Source organism: Struthio camelus, chromosome Z (genome assembly GCF_040807025.1).
Source record: "Struthio camelus isolate bStrCam1 chromosome Z, bStrCam1.hap1, whole genome shotgun sequence".
Taxonomy (NCBI): Eukaryota; Metazoa; Chordata; class Aves; order Struthioniformes; family Struthionidae; genus Struthio; species Struthio camelus.
The window spans coordinates 67154173-67175412 of NC_090982.1; the positions used below are offsets into that span (position 1 = coordinate 67154173).

The 21240-nt window shown below is 41.2% G+C and overlaps 1 protein-coding gene across 14 annotated transcripts in view; it reads left to right on the plus strand.

Moving 5' to 3' along the window:
- The window catches only part of LOC104146867 (very long chain fatty acid elongase 7), a 54634-nt gene that overhangs the window by 14117 nt on the left and 19277 nt on the right, over positions 1-21240 (plus strand). The window contains exons 1-4 of one of the 14 annotated variants that reach the window (XM_068929029.1): positions 3708-3774; positions 12776-12908; positions 17990-18146; positions 18518-18707. The exons of 2 other annotated variants lie outside the window; for them this stretch is intronic. The gene's annotated coding sequence lies outside the window, so the exon portion shown is untranslated. 11 more of the 14 variants (XM_068929031.1, XM_068929032.1, XM_009679133.2 and 8 more) reach the window with 11 other exon arrangements.

Below are 21240 nucleotides of genomic sequence, written 5' to 3' on the forward strand. Positions count from 1 at the left end.
GGTGCCCAGCGACAGGACAAGAGGCAACGGGCAGAAACTGAACCACAGGAAGTTCCATCTGAACCTGAGGAAAAACTTCTTTCCTGTGAGGGTGACTGAGCACTGGAACAGGTTGCCCAGAGAGGTAGTGGAGTCTCCTTCCCTGGAGATATTCAAAACCCACGTGGAGGTGATCCTGGGCAGTGTGTTCTAGATGACCCTGCTTGAGCAGGGAGGTTGGACTAGATGATCTTGGAGGTCCCTTCCAACCTCATCCGTTCTGTGATTTAGGGTCATGATGATTTGGGTTAGCTTTAGAAAGAAAATCTTGAGACAACTGTGTATGTTTTCTGGTGGGAGCCTGTTTCCTTATAAGCAGTGGTTCCCCAAGATAATAGGGGAAAAATCTCTGATTTCCATAAGGGTAGTATCCCTATGAGAAACTGTTTCTTGGCTTATTGCAGAAGTTTTGTTTGTATGTGCTTTCCTTATTTACTGTCTCTCCTGCACAGTTGTAACTGATCATTTGTAGGGACTGGAAGATTGTAAGCAGTCCTAGGAAAAGAATCTTTAAGATGCTGCAGCATCTTGCCATGCAGTTGGTTGATTTAACTGCTTCTGTAGCTGTCTATCTAACTCCATAGAGAAGCACAGATTCTTTCTACTGAGTGTGACAGAAGGTTCTCTCTTACTCTTTAGATTAGACCAAATCTGTGACTCTAGAGTCTAGTTTTCTGATGGCTGCTACCAATACCTTCCAGCGTATCTATACCATCTCATTTTAACATGTGCTGTCAGTGACACGAGGGCCTCTTGTAACTCTAATAACTTCTGGGTGTAACAGAACACCAGCACAGTGCATTCTTTCATAATGGAAAATGTCCACATTTCTACATGTAGGTGCTTAATAATGGAAGATGTCCTTAATGCCTTTTGCAAATGTTTTTAGAAAACCAAATATATAGGTGGGTTTTTTTGTTTTTTAGTTTCAAAAGCCTAACTTAAAATATCTGACCTGTGGTAGTACTACAGGTATGAGAGGTCTCAGAAGAAATGTCATTAGCTATGAAACGAAATATATAGACTTCTATCTCTTGACTGCAATCATGTGACAAGAATCAGGAGTTCAAAGAGAGACCCACATGGTATAGTGGATTACTACGCAATGGATTCAAATGCAACTATTACATAAAGAATAAAACTGGCTGGTAATTAGGTAATGGAATTACTTTTCTATGAATCTTTGTAGGAATACTTTAGGAATCATTTCCTAAAAAGTTTCCAATGCTGTTAATATTCCCCAGTAGACACAGGAGCACTTCTTCTGATTCTTCTCCCATATTCAGGTTTTTGTGCTTCAAATACATTTCTAGAGAATACTAATCTCTAAAAGGCTCTTAAAACAGCATCTCATCAACAAAATGACAGTCTAAAAATCTTTTAGTCAGTAGAAGAGTAGCATCTGAGCTATCTTAATTCTAGTAAGGTATCAAAATGAGGACAAATATTGGTTGGCAGTATTCATAGCAAGCACAGTTCTTAACTCTGCATAGACCTGGAGCTGAGTCTTCAGTGTCTTATAAAACCCACAGAATTGTCTCCAGTTTCTTTGTCTGTTTCCTCCTGCTCCGCTCTTAGATCATGAATGTATGGAACTCAAAAGGCTGCTTAGCTCAATGGTAATTCTCGTGTAATTTGGTAATTCCAACCTTGGCCACTCTGTGATGTGCAGCTTTGACATGCTGACCGTTGAGAAGCCTAGTTGCTACTACCTCTTGCTTCCAAATTTAAATGCCCCTGACTTAGTCTTGCCTTGTGTTGCTCTGCTTTCTTTGTGTGTGCAGGGCACAGCTCCCTCCTTCATGCTGCCTATCCTGTGCTACATATAACTGTATGTTAATCATTTACCTGCCCTGAGCAGGTCAACCATTATTTCTATCTTCTCTCAGACTTGTCCAATGATTAGAACTACCTTTGCTCCTGAAGTATACCAAAGGTGAGGCCATATACTCTCTTTACGAGGATCTGGTTTGAAGAGACAAATAGTAGCTGTTGCTGTTGGCATCAGATGTGTTAGGGCTGTTAGTCTGTATCTGCTAATTGTTGTTAGTTTTTTGTGTTAATGACAGCAGCCTGGCATTTTGAAGTCTACAGGTGACCTACTTAATTTTTATTATTACGCAGCATGCTGTCCCATTTTATCTCAGCCAAGGTAGCCCTATCAAGCTTGGGAAAACAGATACTACAACACATGATGAATATTAGTTGCTTATTGAGCCACACAGCCGCAGCCCTCAGGAGAAGTCAAAATTTATTAGTCTAAGGCTCCCAAAGGCTCTGCCTGAGCAGGGATGTGCTAGCTTTTAAGGTCTCTTTGTAGTTTTTCTTGGCTGATGTCTTAAGAAGTGGTTTGAAGCAAGAAATCAAAGAAGTTTCCAACTTTTGAAAATTAAGAGGTGGGGGGGGGGTGTTATTAGTTTGTTTGTTTTTTCTTCATGGGTAAGACATATGAAATTGCTGCATGGATTGTTTTATTTCTTCATATCCCTTTTTAGCCAAACCCAGTGATCTTAAGACGTCCTCTTAAAAGCCTCAGGATTTCTTCACTCAGCATAATCGTAACAGTTCCAACAGAAGCATGAAGCAAACCCAAAAGCTCGAGGTCCTCCTCCTAATCTCCAGCCTAATCAATTGCTCAGTGATGTGAATTTCTACAGGGTCCCTATGTTTCTCCATCCCTGTCGCATCACCTGATTTTCAGCCCCTTGTAGTATTTTCACTCTCATAACAAGCTTTCTATGTTGGTTCTGCCTCTTGCGAACTCAAGCTTCTTGTGGTGTGGTGGTTTCAAACTTCTTGCTGCCCTCCAACTTAGAGACCCCTTCTGCACTTACACATTGATTATTAATTTCATAGCAACAGCTTGCATTCTTCCATCTTATCTTTTCTCTACACCTCATAAAAGGAGTTTCCCTCTTTTCTTCACTTTTACCTTTACACCTCTCTGCTCCTTATTTCTGCCTCTTCTTTTGATTCAAGGTGTTATCTCCTTGCTTGTCATCTCAAAGGCTGTATTTTATAGCTTTCTATGGACTTAAGTGACAGACAAACGAAAATGAAGCACCTCCTTACACTTCAGAAATTCCCCATAACCCGTCATTGGGCTCCATATTTCTCTAGATCGGAGTTATTTGGGGGAAATTATCCTCATCCAGGATAGTTTCAAAGCAGGGAACGTACACGTATTGCAGTCTCTTTGGGGTGAGAGTAGGACCTAACGCACAACTGGTCAGGATTAGCTCAATACTTAATTTTTTTAAAACAACGAATTATTCAGCCTTCCTAGCTTTGCCTTCAGTGAACCTCAGTGGTCGTTGATCCCTCAGCATAACGAAGTCATGCCGAAGTTCTGCAGTTCCCCGTGCTTGTGGGAAGTACTAATAAGCGAGCTACAGGCACCAGGAGAAACACTTGAACACCGCAGCGGTGGGTCCTGCAACAGGGAGAAAACAGATCTTTTTTCTCGCGTTTTTCACACCCCGCCGCACCCGAGGGCGCAGCCGCGTGAGACGGGCCGGGCCGCCCCCCTCGGCGGGGCCGGGGCTGCGCGGGCGGGCGGGGCCGGTGACTCAGGGCCGCCCGCCCCGGCGGGGGTGAGCGCGGCGGGGGGCGGCGCCGGGGCGGGCGGGGCGGAGGGGAGGGGAGGGGAGGGGAGGAGGGGGCCGGTCCGAGCCACCACCCGGCCGGGCCGGGCCGGGCCGCGGAGCAGTTGCTGTCCGGCGGCTGCGGGGACAGGTGGGGTCGCGCCGCGTGAGTGCTGCCGGGGGCGCTCGGGGAAACTCCGCTCCGGCCCGGCGCGGGGTGGGGTGGGGGCCCGCTACCTGCCGCCGGGAGCGGCCGCGGGGTGTCGGCTGGGGCGCGCCGTGCCCAGCGCGGCGGAGGGCGCGCAGCCCCGGGGCGGCCGGGCCGGGCCGGGCCGGGCCGGGCGGGGGCGAGGGCGAGGGGGCGCGTCTGCCCCGGGCCCCTCCGTGTCTGCACGAGGGCACGGGCGTCCGCCGGGCCACGCTCCCGCCGGGCTTGCGCTCGCCGGGCTGGGGCAGCTGGGGCCGCGCCCCGCGGTGCCCGTTCCCCAAGCCCCCGGCTGTGCCCTGCAGACTATCGTGCATGCTGAGCTCATTGCCCCATCTTGAAGAACAAGTAGCACCAAAGGTGAAACATGGGGAAGGCCTCTGCCTTACGCAGTAGGGCTGCATCAAGGATTTTATTCTTAAAAAATGCCATCTGTGATTCCACACCCAAGAGAGAAGAGTTGGCAAGAAATGGAGGCCTCTTCCTCTGCAGGGGTTACAGTTGGAGACAGCCAGGGGAGGGTTGTGGCCCATGTGCTTAAGGTGATATTAAAGTGTAAGGCTGGAAGGATGATGTCTAGTCAGGGGTTGTCTAGCTAGCCACAAGCAGGGCAGCTCTGCCTGGCCTGCTATCTTTCTCTTGAGGTGAGACAGGTCTTCTGGTGTTAGTGTGCTTGGTGAGTACAACCCTAAGGACTGGCAGCGTCAATAACATGATGCGATGAGGAAATAAGAACGGTTGCTGGTGCACATGGCCGACAAGGCTGTATCACGCCAGGCTCTTGGACTTGTCCTTTGTGAGCGTGGATCTATGTTGCTTGTTTGAGCTGATTCCAACTGGGTTTTAGGCCTTACCGCCCCTAAAATAGAACCGAGTCCATTGTACGTGGGTCCATCCAAGACATATGTGAAGCTGCAGACTAACTTTTACTGACTTCTTTGCTTGCTTGTAGAGGAAATCAAGTTGCCTAAAGCTGTTAGAACCTTACAGCCGTGTATGGTACCTTCTTTCCTTACTTTGCTGTAACTCAGTCCTGCCCGGAACTGAGTGTCTATCCATACTGGAGATCACCATGTGGGAGTAGTTTGAACGAGTTTTTCTGGTTGTCGGTAGCAGCCCGGTGCTGGTGCTGACAGCTTGGGAATTCGGCACTGCCTAATTTATTCTGCTGCTCAGCATCTGGGATGCTGGCTATGACACAGTCTGGCTTGCTTACAGCTGGCTTGGGTAGTGATATCTTTGTTGCTTATTTACACTCTATTAGGCAGTGTGGATGTACCCTGAAAATGCTTTACTTTGGACTGGGAACGTTTCTGTTTAGGCATGTTTACTTGAAGTAAGTACAGAAACATAGGGTGTAAAAACCAAGACAAACATGCTTCTCAGTCCTCCTAGGCAGCACCTTTCTTGCAAGTGCAGGGAAATAACACAGCTTTATGGCATTTCATTATAATGTGTCAATCAGTTTTCTATTAAGTAGTACTTATTTACAGCTACAGTAAGGCAGGTTATTGTACAGGAAGCAATATTCATGGAATGTGTTGGGAAAGATGCCATGGCATTAGTCAAATTATACATGCCGAATAGGACTTGACTAGTTATGAAGCTAGCTGAATACCATGACATATCTATCAACTACTTACACACCAGCAAAAGAATTAATCAGGTATATTTCTGTATACCAACATAACTCGACTGCCCTTGCTGACTGCATACTCTGTGTTGTTCTTAGTGCTGTTCTCTTCCTAGCTTTGTTTCACTCTGCTGCAATAAAAGCGGCTAACTTTTTTTTTTCTACCTTGCACTCTTGCAAGAGCTCTTGCTCTTTCATATGAATCTATTTCTACTCAGTACTTCTGATTTAAATTTCATCTCCTCTGTTCCAGTGGCCTGCCCCTGCCAGGTTTTGAACTGTTAGCAGATGTTGAATGAGGCAGAGGAGTAAACAAACCCACACCCAAACGTAGGAGGCGTGTGTGTGGCTAAAGGAAATGGTAGGAAGTCAGTTCTTTGCTCTATTCAGGTACAGGAAGTGGAAGGGAGCTGGGATCCCTTCCAGAATCTTTGTTAGCTACTTGTGAAGTTGTATGCGTTTGTCCTCTTTTGGATCTAGTTTTGCGGACTTAAGATGGTGTCTTTCACTGGCACTTACCACACTCATCATTGCTGTCTGGGGCTGCCACCCCTGGGCAATGGTGTGAGTGCTCCCTGGTCTGCTCCGGACAAAATGAGATAGTTTAGCTCGTGACAGTGGAGTCAACACATCTGGCTTGCTTTATCTTGCTACAAATAGGGATCATTTGTAAAATATGAATCATTGAACTATGGCAGATAGGCAAGGCTGAACAGATGATGATGATGCCATCTTTCAGTGGCATAGCTGTTTGTAAAAATCATTTTATGGTTTAACTTTAATATCGGTTTCTGGCTAGTGGGTGTCTGAAGTTTGAAGTTACTTCCCTAATCCTGTGTAGCTGAAAAGAAAGAAATACTATTCCTCCGTTCCTCTTGCTATTCTTTTGTCTGCCAGAACAGCTTTTCACTCTTCTTCTTTTCTTACCTTAAGTCACAGCAGAATAGCACAAGTACTTTTTTTTTTTATTTTCCTCATTGCCCTCAAGTTTGAGAACTGTCAAGTTCGATTACATCTTTCTCTATTGGCATTTATAGATGCTTCAAACAGTAGCTGAAGTTCTGATAGGCCTTTCTAACTATTCAGGAGGAGGCTAATCTGTACTTGGAAGCTTCCTCTGAAACCGAAAGGGCAGAAGCGAAGCGCAAGGAAACTCGAGCAGGGACTGCTAAGAATGATTATTACCATAAAAAAGATTTAAAGCATATCACAAAAGCTTCGCAGTTGTTTTAGATTTAATTTTATGAGCTTTCTGCTCATTTAAAAAAGAAATTACATTAAAAGCTGGGCATTTGCTCTCCATTGTTCTGCAGTGCTGGAGAGCAGATCTTATGCTTGCTCTGGGATGAGAATAGGAAAGTGGGATGGATGGACCAATGTCCTGCCTCCAGTGTCCAGGCTAAGCACTGCGTCTATAGAAGGCACGTGCAGCACTAGCAGTGAAGAGTAGACCTTCTACTACTTGAAAATATTGGATTCTTAGAATAAAAACATACAATTAACAAAATATTTTTTTATACCTAATTGTACTTTCCTTTACAGGGAGAGAAAATAGAATTCAAAGCGGGTCACGCAATACAGTTTTATTTTTTGTAGTCTGTTATGAGGTGTTCAGTTTACAAGAAGTTTTGAAAAGTTACAAGTGATGTTGCAGTCCAGAATTTTTCTGTTCTTCTAAAACGTAGATGAAATCCAAAAAGCAATAGAAAAAAAAATATTTCAGTTGATATTAAATCTGAAAGTTTCTACCCTTATGAGAGATAATACAGCATCTATGATATCTCTCTGCTTTATTACTTATCTTTGGTTTCAGTGTTTAATGTTGACCTCTGAACAGGAAATGGTGAGGGTTTTTTTTTTTTGTAATATGCTAATACCATGTATGATGTAGTAAAATGCTTTCCATGTGCTTGTTGATGTGTATATATAGCTTATTTTGGATATTTTTTTGCCCTCATGTATTCTCCAGCTTATATTCTGCTTGCTTATGATGTTGCAAGAAATGTGTTTTTTTTACTTATGATGTTGGCAGGAAAAGATCTATATGCAGTCATAAATTAAGTAATATATGAGACGCCTAGACGGTTTAGAGCATAACAGGTATATACCATATTTTGGTTGTTATCCTCCTGATAATCAAAGAGAATCAGGGGAACCAAATTTCAGCAGGATTTTTTTTTTCCTTGAAATCCTAAGCCAGCATACAAAACTAATGTTACTCTTAAACTTCCACTGCTAAAGCCTATGCAGCCCAAAACAAGCTCTGGATTCCAACTGTGGAGTGACAAAGATGTCACAAGGAGGACAAATGCAGATGTTAATAAATAAACTCTATGAATCATCATAATTGTTTGCCAGGAGCAAAGGAATTCATATTGCCCCTCTTAACTGTGTCAGGGCTTTATTGCTCATCAAAGTAAAGGCAATAAACACTCTTATCTCCACTCAGCTAATGATACCAACTTAGTCCGAATATGTTGTAGTTTCACCAGCATTTCTTTTATCTTAAGTACTTATGCCCTTGTGCCTCTTTTTTTCAGTTATGCTGGTATAACCCTTGGTGTAGGCCAGCGCTGGGCTGTGCTGAGGAACTGGTCTGGGTTAAAAATAACGCTCCATTTTCTGTGGGGTTGTTTTCCCCCACCCTTGATGAGTTTCCCAATCTGTTTTATTATGCTGCCACAAAAACAGTTGTTCCAGCACAAGTAAAGGGTGATGTGGGAGCAGGAATGAGTAATGGGTGTAGGGGTGGATTAAGATGATATTGCCACCATTAAAAAAGTGCTCTTAAAATTCCAAACTTAGCCTGTGAACTTGCTCTCCTTGAGCAGTCAATATTCAAGAGAAGCCTCTTGTAGCAGCTTCATGAATCCCTACGCATTGCCTCTGGGTATTTAATTGCATGGTGAATTCTTTGCAGTTTGGATTATCTTTTATATTGATACAATGCCTTGCAAACTGGGTCCCATGCTTGGAGGCTCTATTCAAAACCATTTTTTTGTTTGTTTGTTTTAAAGGCAGTACTTCAGCCAAACTTGTGTGAATATGAACCTAATTCCGTATGATGCACCAGGAAACACAAACAAATAGTATGCACAGTGCAAAGATTATAAAAGTACCCCTAGGCATCTCCTGGACTGGAATTCAAGATAATGTCAGTATTGTAATTACTGTATATAGGTTTATGGGTATGTCTGAGTTTTTTTTTTTTTTTTAAGAAAGAAAAAACCCACCAGCCCACGAGGAATAACTTCACTCCTTTTATTCTTTGTCTTCTAACAAAAGAAGGGAACAATTCATGCCAGAGTCTGAAACACAAAGATTAGTTTGTTGATTTGGAAATAATTTGAATTGTATGATCAATCCTGAAACAGCTTAAAGCAAAGCCACAATAACCTGATTCAGTGCTTCTCTGTATGCTTTCAAGGTATGGATACGTTTCACATTGGTACCATTCCCTTTCTTTCAGGAAAGTTAGCAGAGCTGGCAAATGGTTTTTGATTGGGTTTTGCCTAATCATTTAGACAGTAGAAATACTGGAAACTGTTATAAGTGGTTGAAACTAATGTTTTGTGATTGACCTGGGAAGAGTGCAAGGTGACAGAGAAACTTCTTGCATTAGAGCTGTTGTCACTGGTGGAAGAGAAGAGATGTTTTTGATGAAAAACTCTCTCTGCTTAGTCTAGTTTTGAAATACAGTATTTTTTTTTTAAATGTTTAAAATTGGAATTTTGTCCCTTTGGCCTTTACAGCCAATATTTTCTTTTATTTTCTTTTGATAAAATGCCTTTTTGTAATTAAAAGGTATTGGCTGAAGCATTAAGAATATCAGTGTTATAGGTCAGGTGTGCTTGTTTATTCTGCAAAGAAAGTGTCATGATACTTGTTTACCATGTATTGTTATGAGTAGGTAGGGATGGGCAACATGGAAATGTCAATCACTTATTCAGAGGAGTAATAGCTGATAATGTTGCCTTTTCCTGTAAAGGTGAAGATTGCCTAAATGTAAATACATTTCAACTGAATAGTGTATTCTACAATATTTACATTTATAACATCCGTTATAATTCCTTTTTTAGTTGCTGAGATATATAGTTGGAAATATCTGGATTAAACTAGATTCTCTAATCACTTTTATCGTCAGAGTTCTGTGGCTTGTCTCTTCAGTACTGAAATACAAGCTTCATTTTTGAGACTTTTAACTGTACGGGATGGATGCGACAAGCTTAATGAAATTATTGTAATGCATTTTAGAAGTGACCTGTCCACCCTTATCTCTTGTGGCTGAGATGTATGGGAGGAACAACGTATAAAAGCCAAGAGGCTGATGTAGTAAGCTAAGCATTCACTGTCAACTTTGAAACTAAACCTTTCACAAAACAGCAGTGTTTCAGGGAATGTTGTTACAGATGTTACCTTGGATCACCTGAATGGATATTATTGTCCCAGCAATATTGTTTCTGTATCACCTTTTATTTTGTATTAAGTTAACTTGTTGAAGAGGAGCCTGCTCAAGTTCAGTTTTACTTCAAGAAGTAAGAAACCATAGAGAAGCTTGCTAATTGCTTAGTGCATGGCTCTGGTGTTCAGGAAATCCACTCCTATTGTATTCTAACCGTGAACACGACTCGTACAGTTTGGACTACAGAAGAAGTTGGGTGGAGGGAGAGCAAAAGATGTGAGCTCTCTGCCTCCATTCAGAAACCTTTTAGTGAGTGTTTGAAATGTTCTGGGGTAAGAAAACTCCTAGTTTAAATTCAGATTATTCGGAAACTGCTTCTCATAAACTGAAATGGTCCACTGATCAGGTAGAGGAGTTTGTGTAAAAGTTATGGGGAAAAAAGATTCCTGGATATGAGCTGGAAAACACTGGCTTCTGATTTTTCTTTGTGTTCTTCCCAGTCCATTGAAATGAGGTTGGTACTACACTTTAAAGCTGAACAGCTTGGATACCCCATTTGACCTACCTCTAAAGTTATTGAAGGGAAAACTGCTTCTGGAGCTGTGGAAATTATGCAGTTTGACCCTCTTGCTTTTATCCTGCAGAGGCTTTACGTAAGTCCTTTTATGATGTACTCTCCACCTCATCAGTTGCCTTCATCCAAGGTGCCAGAGCATTGGACAATGCTTAATTGAATCTAAAGAGACTCCTGTGCTAAGGAAGAGAGCTGTTTTTACAGGTGGCAAAATTATGTTACCTTGAGTCAGCTGTTGAGACAGTAGCAGTGGAAAGAGGCTTAGTCCTCCATCCCAGTCAGTGGAAAAGCAGCAGGCTTTTTGGATGCAGTCAGCTGGGCAAACCTGCTGCTATAGAAGGTGTATGAAGAGGGCTGACTGTGGGTGAAAAAGTGAATTCCTTGGTTTGAATATGGATGGCAACGGTAGAAGAGAAACTACTGTGCCTCGGTAGAAACTGCTTGGGTGATGAAGGCTGTGGTGTTGCTTTAGGCTCAGGCTGCAATATGTGATGTGGTAGTTTTGCATAATGACTGGAGTATTGAACTGGAATTCAAGACCTTAATCTTGCTCACACATTTACTGTACTCTTCTAGGTGATGGAAAAATTGCCCTTTCTTTTCTGACCTCTTCTGTGAAGCTCAGAAGTCTGTACGTGAAAAAATGCTCTGTCAGCCCTTTTTTTGGTAACTGAAATGCATAGTTATATATAAGCTTAATCTTTCTTTATATTGGAGGGATTCCAGTTTTCCTTTCCTTTACTGCTGTTGTATGCTGAGTAGACTATTAGACACTTGTCTGCTTCTTGTATGCTGATGTTTTACAGGAGCATTAGTCTTAGGCTGAGTAATTCATTTCTTGCCAAGCTTCTGCACTGAAAGTATTGTTGTCTCCTGTGTTGTTCTGATGTGGTACATCTACTACCTAATGTACTTTGCTGATGGAATGAACTTTTTGAGCTATTTGTATTTGGCAATCTTTCAGGATCAGAAAGAGGGAAAAATAAGTGCAGTTGCCGTGGCCTGATGTACCAGGTTCATCTGTGCACACTATCTAGGTGAACTGATCTGTTTTAATCTGTGGCGATGTCTTGTGGTCCTGGGGAGCCTCTGAGTGCTTGAAGGATGATGAAAACTGCATTGCTGTTATGGCACTGGAAGATACTGATACAAAATGGAAAGTATTCAGTAGTTTTCCCAGGTAGAATTGTGCCTTACAATGTACCTGTGATAAACCTATACATTAATGGAGTGTATTTCATTCTGTTCTTAAGTTACTATTCAATATTTTAAGCGATGTCTGAAAAATCCAATGTTACAAACTCACAGCCTGTAAAATGGTGCTTTACACGCTGTTCTTGAGCTTCCTGAAAGTGTCAAATACTGAAGGCTTTTTTAAAAAAATTCCTGTTAGCAAAGAAACTAAGATCTAGGTAAATAGATTTAGAATAGAAATAAAAACCTTCATGGCTGTATCATGTCATTTATGTATTTTATCCATAATGTCAGCCTCTACTTTGCATTTTGTGTTGTGCCAGCCACTGCATGCTGCCTACTGGGAAACTGAATGAGGAACAGAAACTTTTTTTAAGTTGAAGTGTATAACCAGATCTAGTTTAATAAAATTTTTTAAGATGCTTTTGCTAATCAAGTCAATTAACTGTTTTAGCTCGTGGAGAATTTTACTTTCACGGAAGCTTTTGAGGTAGAATCATTTCTAGCGGTTAGGTTGACATCTGATGACTGTCTCACAGCATTGCTTTGTCCTTGGAGTGACCTCCTTGTTGTCTATTTAAGCCTTCTGCTGCTCTGAGTCATCTTGATTGGATGTTTCTTTTTCTCTTTCTAATGCTCGTAGGCAGCTATGATGGCCCTGTTTTGTCCTGTTTATTGAGTCCTGACCCCCAGTGCTTTCACAGGATGCCTTTTGGAAGTCCAACACCTCTTTAGCCCTTGGGAGGGCAGCTACTCATTCCATGGAGAAGACTAAGCTAAAGACAAACATTTACAAGACAGAGGGAGAGTAAATGGAGAAGAGCGTTTTTGGAATTGCTCTTATAGTACTGAGTCAAAGCAAAGGTGCTCCCTTTCTTGTGTTCCTACCATGTGCCCAGCCTCTGTGAAACTGGATCACCCTGCAAGGGATGCAGACCTTTCCTCTGAAGGGAAGGGTGCTGTGGAGAGTTACCAGCTGTGCAGAGGCAGCATCCAGGAGAGCTTTGGTGGTACCCAAAAGCTTACTCGAATTTCAAACAGAATCAAATAGGAGTTTATAATATACTAATTTACCTCTATGCATCCCTGGCCTCAAAGTAGAAGCACAATGCAATCTTGACAGTGTCTTTTTTTTTGACTACAGGATTATTCTGCAGGGACACTTCCTCCAGCTGTCCCTAAAGTTCAGATGTCTCCTTGCCTTCTGCTCTCCACCCTCTGCGATTCCTCCCTTGAGTACAGAATACAGCAGATACTGGGAAACATCTTACTTTTTTGTAAGGCATTTCTGCCTCACCTCAATTTCTGAAACTGTATTTCACTTCTTCAGTAACTCCAGCTAAGTATAAACCAATTCTTTCTTTCTAAGTGGAAATCCTCTTTGGGATGCAGGAGGAAAACTGAGTCTCACAAGCTGTTAAGAGAAATTAGAACTCTATTCATGTCCCTACCGCTGCAGAAAGCCAGCGTTCTCTTACTCCAGCTGGCTAAGACCCGAGTCTCCAAACACTGGCATGATGTACCTTAATGGTTTTCCTGACACTAATATTAGTGATTGTTTTGCAGTAACTAACTAAATCTTTCATCATGGTGAAGAAATATCTCAGGCTGTTGATTTTAAACAAAAAAGCCCACGCCTTTATGTGTCATTGCACCCACAATGATTTGGGGCCTCCAACTGCACCTCTCCAACTTACCGTGTCTGGATTGGAAAGACTTAAGATGTTGCTGTGCAGTAGCTTCCTGGAACACTTCAAAAAGGGCATTCACAACAATAGTTGATTTGCCAAGACTGAACTTGTAAGCAATGGGATTTGTTATGATTATGTGAGCATACTTTCTCGTTTATAAGCAGTGCTCTGGTACTTCAGTTTGAAAACCTGCTTAGCACAATTTCCTTTAAAATGACTTCTCTCACCCTAAAGTCACCTCTCGCTCTTCAGCAGTCACTGCCAGTGTTGCATTTCCTAAGGTTCACCATTGCGCCGTGTGGATGTGCCTGCGCAGCTGGTTTTTGCTTTCTTTTGGAAGAGCCTCCTAAGGGGTGCCACGTTCCTCATGTTGACAGCACTCAACAGCATGTCCACTATGCTGCATGGTAGCTTTAAAAAAAAAAAAAAAAAAAAAAGGCGGGGGGGGGAGGGCTGCCATTAACAGTTCTAGGTCAGCCTTACTTAAAATTCATGCCTGTGTATGTACCCACCTAGTGCAGCACAAGCAAAATTGGAGCAGAGAGAATGCATTATTTTGCTGCTCAGCTGAGGTATCTGCTTAGGACCCAGAGGGGTAGGTAGGTTGAACAAGTGCAGGTGGTGGGAAACAAGGGTAAGGGAAGTCAGCCCAAGTCAGCATGGTAGTGGTGTGGGAGCAGTTCAGTCTTTAATACAGCAGTTTACAAAAACTAAACAAAATAATATATGCAACTCCCCACAGGTGTTATCAGTGCTACTACTTACTAATGTTCCGAACCCAGCAAGACTCCAGCTGGTGCAATAAAATGCCATATAATGATGCAAAGCTAATGTCATTTTATCTACAGTGACAGTGCTGAGCTGAGTGTATGCTATAGGCAGGATGTTACTGTAGAAATATGCTTTTTCCATTGGTATTGGTGACTATTTTTCACTTTACTTGCTCATCTCTTCTTTTTTTGAGTGAATATTGAATTTTTAAGGTAACAATTCTTTTCTCTCCCCTTCCTGTGAAATTCCTTTTTGCTGTATTTTGATATTACAAAGACAGCACCATCTCCACATCTCTGTCTATCAAGTGGAAATTTATGGGTTTTTTTTTTTTCTGTATTTAATTTTCTCCAGTGCTGAATACCCACAGATATATTGACATTGAATATATGGTAACAAGATGTCTTTGAAAATTAGAAGGCTTGTCTGCTTTTTTCCATAGGTATTAGCCAGATTAGGAAGATGTTACCTGTGTAACAAATCCTATTTCCATTTGTTTTAAGGAGTTTCCTCTGTAAGCTGAGGTCTTGTTCTGCATCTCTATTCTTGTTTAGCTTCCAAAGAGTTGAACTGAGTCCCCTCAATAGTGACTATTTAACAATGATATATTTAATTGTTCTGTTAAATGATGGGTAAATACAAACTGAGCTTTTTTTTTTTTTTTTTTTTTTTTTTACCAGCTCTTGGTAACAAACTGTTTCTGTTGTAATTGATTTGATGTGTGAGATTTTCATATGCAATTCTCCTATTAATGGTTGATAAGGATGGATGATATGACTGAGCAGCCCAATAGCTCAGCTTGCAGCTGAAGGGGACTCACTCATGTCTTTTTTTGCATGTTTTCGCATCATATGCTTCAATCAGGCAAGTAAGTTACAAGCAATAGTATTCATAACTAGAGTCAATTCTAAGCCCTCCTACCTGAAAGTACAAGAATGATACAAACTTTGTGTAATGGTATAACAGAAAAGAGGTAGGAAGATTTTTTGAGTGAACGCAAATCTTGGCAACATTAGCTGAATCTGTTTGCTTGTGGCCTGCCCGTGGTCAGGGTGTATGAAGAAGGTAATGAGAACTGATACAAGGATGCTCTGATGTGTATCCCGTATGTTTCTCCCTGAAAGGAGAAATGGTAGAAAAGCTGAAAAGAGTCTTACCATTTAACATTCAGAAAACTACAGTGTATATGTAAAACAAGCAATTTTCATCACTACGTAAGAAGAAATTCAGCATTGCTAATCTTATTTTGTGCCCATTTGTTCTTAATCTTCAAAAATGCTAACTTTTGTTGTCTTCAGAGATCTTCAGTCACTTTCATTCCAAGTATTTAGTTAACTCTTCCACCATACACATCTTTTTAGAGCTTATCTGTAAATTGTGTATAGAACATAGAAGTATATTAATTTTAATAAAGTTAATGGCACAAATTCAAGTTAAAAAAGCAGAGCACGCTAGCTTAAATACCACTCCCTACCCTTCTAAGTCAGTATGGAGTTTTATATTCTGCATTGGTTACTAACAATGTGCATGCACTTTTGAAATATCACAGATATATATAAAACAGTTCATATATTTTTTATATATATATAAAAATATATGAAATCAGAACTATCCCTACTATAGGGGAGAAACCAAAATGAGTAAAGCTCTTCATATTGACTTGCAGAATGAATGTGGAGCATTGGGGTGTGTGTGTGTGTGTGTGTGTGTTAGCACCATTTTTTGTGCATCTGAAAACATAAGATTGCATTACAACTGTTTAGCTCCCAGTTCTCATTTTGTGAAAGCCTAGTTGAAGTGGCCCAAAGCTTAGCTGATCGGACTTGGGAGAAAAATTAAAACATTGCACAAAGTTTTCTGGTCACATAATTAACAAGGACAAAAAAGGAAGAGCTAGCCCTTTGGATGAGAAGATTAGCCTGAGTCAGAGATGGCCCAAATATTAAATGAATACCTCACCAGAGTTTTTCATAAGGGTAATGATGTACTCTTATCTAATGGAAAAGAGGTCGCAGTAATAAAGATAATGACATCGTAGGTGAAATCAAACCTTATTTTGACTTCCAGGTGAAAGTAGTCATGCAACGTGTTACAGCTCACCATGCAGACAAGAGTAGGTGACTTCGTGAGGCAGTGTTGCAGAACTGAAGTGAAATCTGAGTGCCAAGAGCGAGGCATGCACTGAGGCACCAATAGTGGCAGTGTCTATTATACACTGGGCGCCAGAGCAGCTCACGGTATGGAGAAGAAAATAGGTAGATTAGTCGTCTGTGGGACGAGTGACATGCAAGCATGGTCAACTAGAGTTCCTCGTAAAGGTAGGGGAGCACTGATACCAAGTTTGAATTCTAGCAGCTTTTCCCCTAACTCTTTTGTGTTTTTGCCTTTCGCTCAAACACTGGAAATGCAGGGAGAGAAAATTGGGGAAGATATGCTAATGTCCATGGTGTTTGTTTTCCCAGTGAAACTGGGAATTCTTTCAGGTGCCTGCCCAATATATCTTCTTCATACTTGAGTGAAGTTGATAATCCTGTTCAGTCTTGTAAGGAAACTCCCATCCAGACTGTGCCTGTGGGGGCTGTTTGGGCTTGATGTGCCTTTCTGTGTCATGTGGGACATTAGTCCCTAGGTTCACTTTCATTTACATCATTGTGACAGCAGGTAATTTAAGATATTAGTGATGCTGGATCCCTCACTGCCTTATTGTAGCTCAATGTAATTTCTGTGGCTTCAGTTCTTGTGTTGTGAATTGCTCTTGTGGTTTGTGATGGACAGAGGTGCAGTGTGCACAGTTCTGTCTAAAGCTCTAGTACACGGCTGTCAATGATTGTGCAGGACTGGACTTGATAATCCCTGTACTCTTCCTATGTGGTTTCACCATCAGCATGAGCTCGTCTACGGCTGAGCTGCTGCTCCCTCCTCCCTCCCTTTCTGCACATCCCAGGTGCTGTGTTCTCCCCCTTTTCCTTGCATGAGCTCTTTCAGCTGCACCTGCTGATCTGACTGAAAAATAACCATTCCCTGAAAGGGTCAGATTTCAGTTGGGTCAGTGCACTGCTGGGGCTCCTCCTGCAGCTGCCTGAGGACCAGATGGTTTGTCATGTCATGCTGTGGAACTGCGCATTTGGGCGGTTCCTCCATTCAGCCATTGCAAGTGGATGGGTGGTGTAAGAAGACAGAGAGAAGGCACCCACTGTTGCCTGCAAACAGCAGCGCCACATCTGCTGCACGTGAAAGACTTGAAACAGTTCCCAAAGGAAGGAGCTTTTCTATCTCTGTTATCGCTGTTTAGCCTTGCTGTGAAGTCTCCAGTATCAGATCTTTTAACAATTGAATTCGTAGGCAGGTGTAGAAAGAAACATGACTTGGTCTTTATTTTAGGTGGCATCAGAATGGAAAATCCATTAGGCTGGCAAAAAAACAATGGGACATGTGATTAAAATGAAATATGTTTTCACTAGTTCTGCTGCTTACAGAATGCTTTATTCGTGTAGGTAAATGACAGATTTGATGTTAGTTTGAAAAGCAAAGCATTAAATAAAGAGGTACTCTGTACATAGTTCAATAAAGGTACGGGGTAACTATCAGATCTCTGACTGAGTACTGCCAATGGTGGATTTTACAAGTAGATGCTCTAATACAGTTTCTAAATCTCTTTCATATCTTTAGGATTTTTTTTTTTAAGGAACTTGCACTATTCCCTCTCCAATGTCTAATGCAAAATATACATGGAGAAATTGTTGATGCACTATAATGAATTAGGATTTGTTTTTTGGGAAGGACTATCTGAAATTTAATCAAGGTAACAACTAACTAATACCTCTCTCAGAACTTGGAAATTTCTCGGAAGACCTCCATTACAGAATTGCCTTGCGTGCTTTCTCTACTTGATTTAGGCAGAACTGTCATCTAACAGGAGCGGTGTTTACAAGTCATATTAAGAAGAAAGAGAAGACCACCTAATGCTAAGCAGGAAGTAGCCAACTTGTCTGTAAGATGAGGCTTTCCAAAAATGGATTATGTGGTTGAGAGAAGGCATAAAGGATCAGAAAGGTAATGAAAACTCTTAGGGAAGTCGGTAACAATAGGTGACATCTAACGACAATTTTAAACTTGGTTGCAGAATATAGGTGAGTAATCAATCTGATGTAATAAATAGGCAGTTTGTATTTGTTTGCCTTGTGGTGTAAGGAGTAATGTAGTTACAATATGTGTGATTGTATAACCATGCAATCTGGGGAGATGGAAAGGGCAGAGCTAGTACTTCCCAGGTAAAGCTAAAGATACGATCTGTGAAATGTTCTGGTTTAACTGCCTTGTGAACTCTGAGGACAGAATTACAATAGCACATTAAGTGATTCTGAAATACTGAAGTTTCATAATTGTGCCCGAATATGTAAGTCAGTATTACTCTTATTTCCTAGGTTATCATTTTGAAATCAGACCTGCCCGAGTCAACCCTTTCTGTAGGCTTTCACTGCCTGCCTAGGGTTTCTGGAGACAGAGGGTCCCCCGTTGTTATCAGACTGCCTGCTCTGGGCCCTGACCTGCGTACGCTCCTGAATCTTTGCTTTTGGCATCGGCTGCAAGTGGAAATTATCCTGGTGGAAATTTGTACGTTATTGTATTTTCCTGTCTTTTGCTAAAATATATGTGTAAAAATAGTTTATCCATCTTGCTAATTCTTAGCTTTGCTCTCTAACGTGAATTCTGAACGCGAGTGACCGCTGAGCTTCGGAGGCTGGTTTCCAGAACAGCAAAGCTTGCATTAGATTCCCGGTGAGATTGTTTCATTTTGCTCAGTTCTGTGAGGGTTCTTTTCTTCGCTTGTCTTCTGTGTAATGGCCATTGGTGCTAAAACTTCTGTTGTAAAATTGCTGTTTAAAAGCCAATCTTGGTATCTCCTTCAATGTTTAAAATCTCTATGTAGGGGGAATAGAGTAGCCTAAAGAATGGCAAATATCTTTCATGTGGGTTAAGCAAAGGAATGTGAGAAATTTATTGTTCTCCTAAAAAAAAAAAAAATGCTTGAGGCATACCAGTAATTCCCCTTACAAGGATCACCAATAGCCTTTGTGTACTAACAGAATTTGAGCGCTTGCAACAGCTTGGTATCTACCTCTTGTTACAAGGAGGCTGTCTTCACATGGTTTGCCGTGGTATTTGTGGCTTTTTTGATTGTGAAAATGCACATTGTTTGCTGGTGTAAATGATCTTATTGTCCACATTTGCCTCTCCCGTAAAGGTAATGGTCAAACTTGAAATTGGTTCTGCGAAGCTGTGTGCCTTAACTCAGCTACAGTTAGGGGACCACTACTTCTGCTGTCTCCTGAGCCACAGGAAACCAGATGCCAGCAAATTACTTTGCTCTTTTCAAATGGCCTTTTCCATCATTTGGCTCATCTAGACTCCCCATTTTTATAAAAAATGAAGACATATTTCTTTAAAGGCCTCTTCAGAAATAATGTTAGTACAGCTTGCTGGAGCCTAGATACAAAATATTACTTCCATTGACATTTTTAAATCAAAAAGAAGTGCTCTTTTTTTTCCCCTGAGTACCTTGTGTCTGTTTTTGTGAGGTGATTTCAGTGCTTGTTTTCCAAACACGTGTGTTTGGGAGGGTTGCATATATGTTCTTTAGAACTTTTCAAGCTACACGGACTGAACTTAAATAGTTGGATTTTTTTTTTTTTTAATTTAAGTAAATCACTTCTGATACATCATTTAAAATAACCTCATTTTAAAAATTAGTCAGGCAGTGTGACTTCTGTGATTTTGGGAAGGTTTATTGCATTCTGGACACTCTTATTTTTAAAAGAAAATTCCTTACTGCTAAGGCATTTTATTTGTATTTTATGATTTTGTTATAAGCAGAAAGTGGAACATTGGAGAGTAAGGTAGCTTAATTGTGGCTATACAGATGCTTAATATGAGGATGGATTTGCAGCAACAGGAACTTAAGGCCTTGTACTTAACTAATAGCTTTTTCTGTTTATCCCCAGTCTTTGTCACTTCAGGCCAAATATTTCCAATGTTATATTTGTCCGGATAAGTTCAATAGAAGCAACCTGCCAGACATTATGGAGGATTGCATTATGGCCGAGGCATTACCAGGTTGCTTCCTAGCAACGTGGTAGTATGGTGAAAAAAAAGTTTTTCAAAGACGGTTTGGTTGTTGCTGAAGCATAAGCTCGTTGTCTGTCTTGTGGGGAGAGGGGGTTTCTTTTACTCTTTTATTTGAAAAAAAAAAAGAGGCCTTGAACATATTTCTTCCTGTATGTATGAGAATTTTAAGCGTGTGAAAGAAGTGTAACAGGGTAAGACAAAATAGCTCCCATGCTGCTGTTAACTCTACTAATATGTAGTTAACAAATGCAGAATCCTAATAACCTAATGTAATGCGAACAGTCCTTCACAGAAGTGGAATTCTTCCCGTACAAAGGAAAACTAGGTAGCTAACTAAATTTAATGATTAGAGTTGTAAAGCACATTGAAAGTAAAGTAGCAGTGTTACGTACAAAACTTAATTTTAAATTTTTAACTGTAGAAAAGTTTTGAACAGCAGTCTTTCTTGCAGACATTACTCCTGCTCTTAGAATAATTAGCTGCTTATGCTCTGCTTACTCTCAGATGCAGAATAATTTATCATTTAGTCAATATATCGGTGTGTTGGGGCTGAGCTAAGGTGGCTGCTCTCTGACTGGTGCATCCTTCTCTCAAGGACAGCAGCTAAACTGCAAAAATTTCAGAAGTGGTTTAGCAACTGCTTTAGAGTTCTGCCTTGCTTGCTTGCTTATGAACAAAAATAAACCTGGAAGGCAAAGCGTCCCTGCTGTATCATTTCTTGTGAAATGTTTTAAAGGGAGCAGAACTGCAAGTCCGGACCACTACTGGAGTCAGGAGAGTTGGGACTACGCCTCTCCCAGGGAAAAGGGACAAAGTGTTGTTTTCATCTGCTGTGCTTCTACCAGCAGCAGCTTGCTGTTGGAAACAGTCAGATTCCAGGTTAAAAGTTTACTTTTGGTCACAATGGCTAGCAGGTGTAAGAGTTGCTATTTAAACACAGACAACAGATTTGTCTGACTCCTAATATAAAATTAAAGTGATGTTGACAAGGTAAGAGGATAAATGTAAAGAATTGCGTATT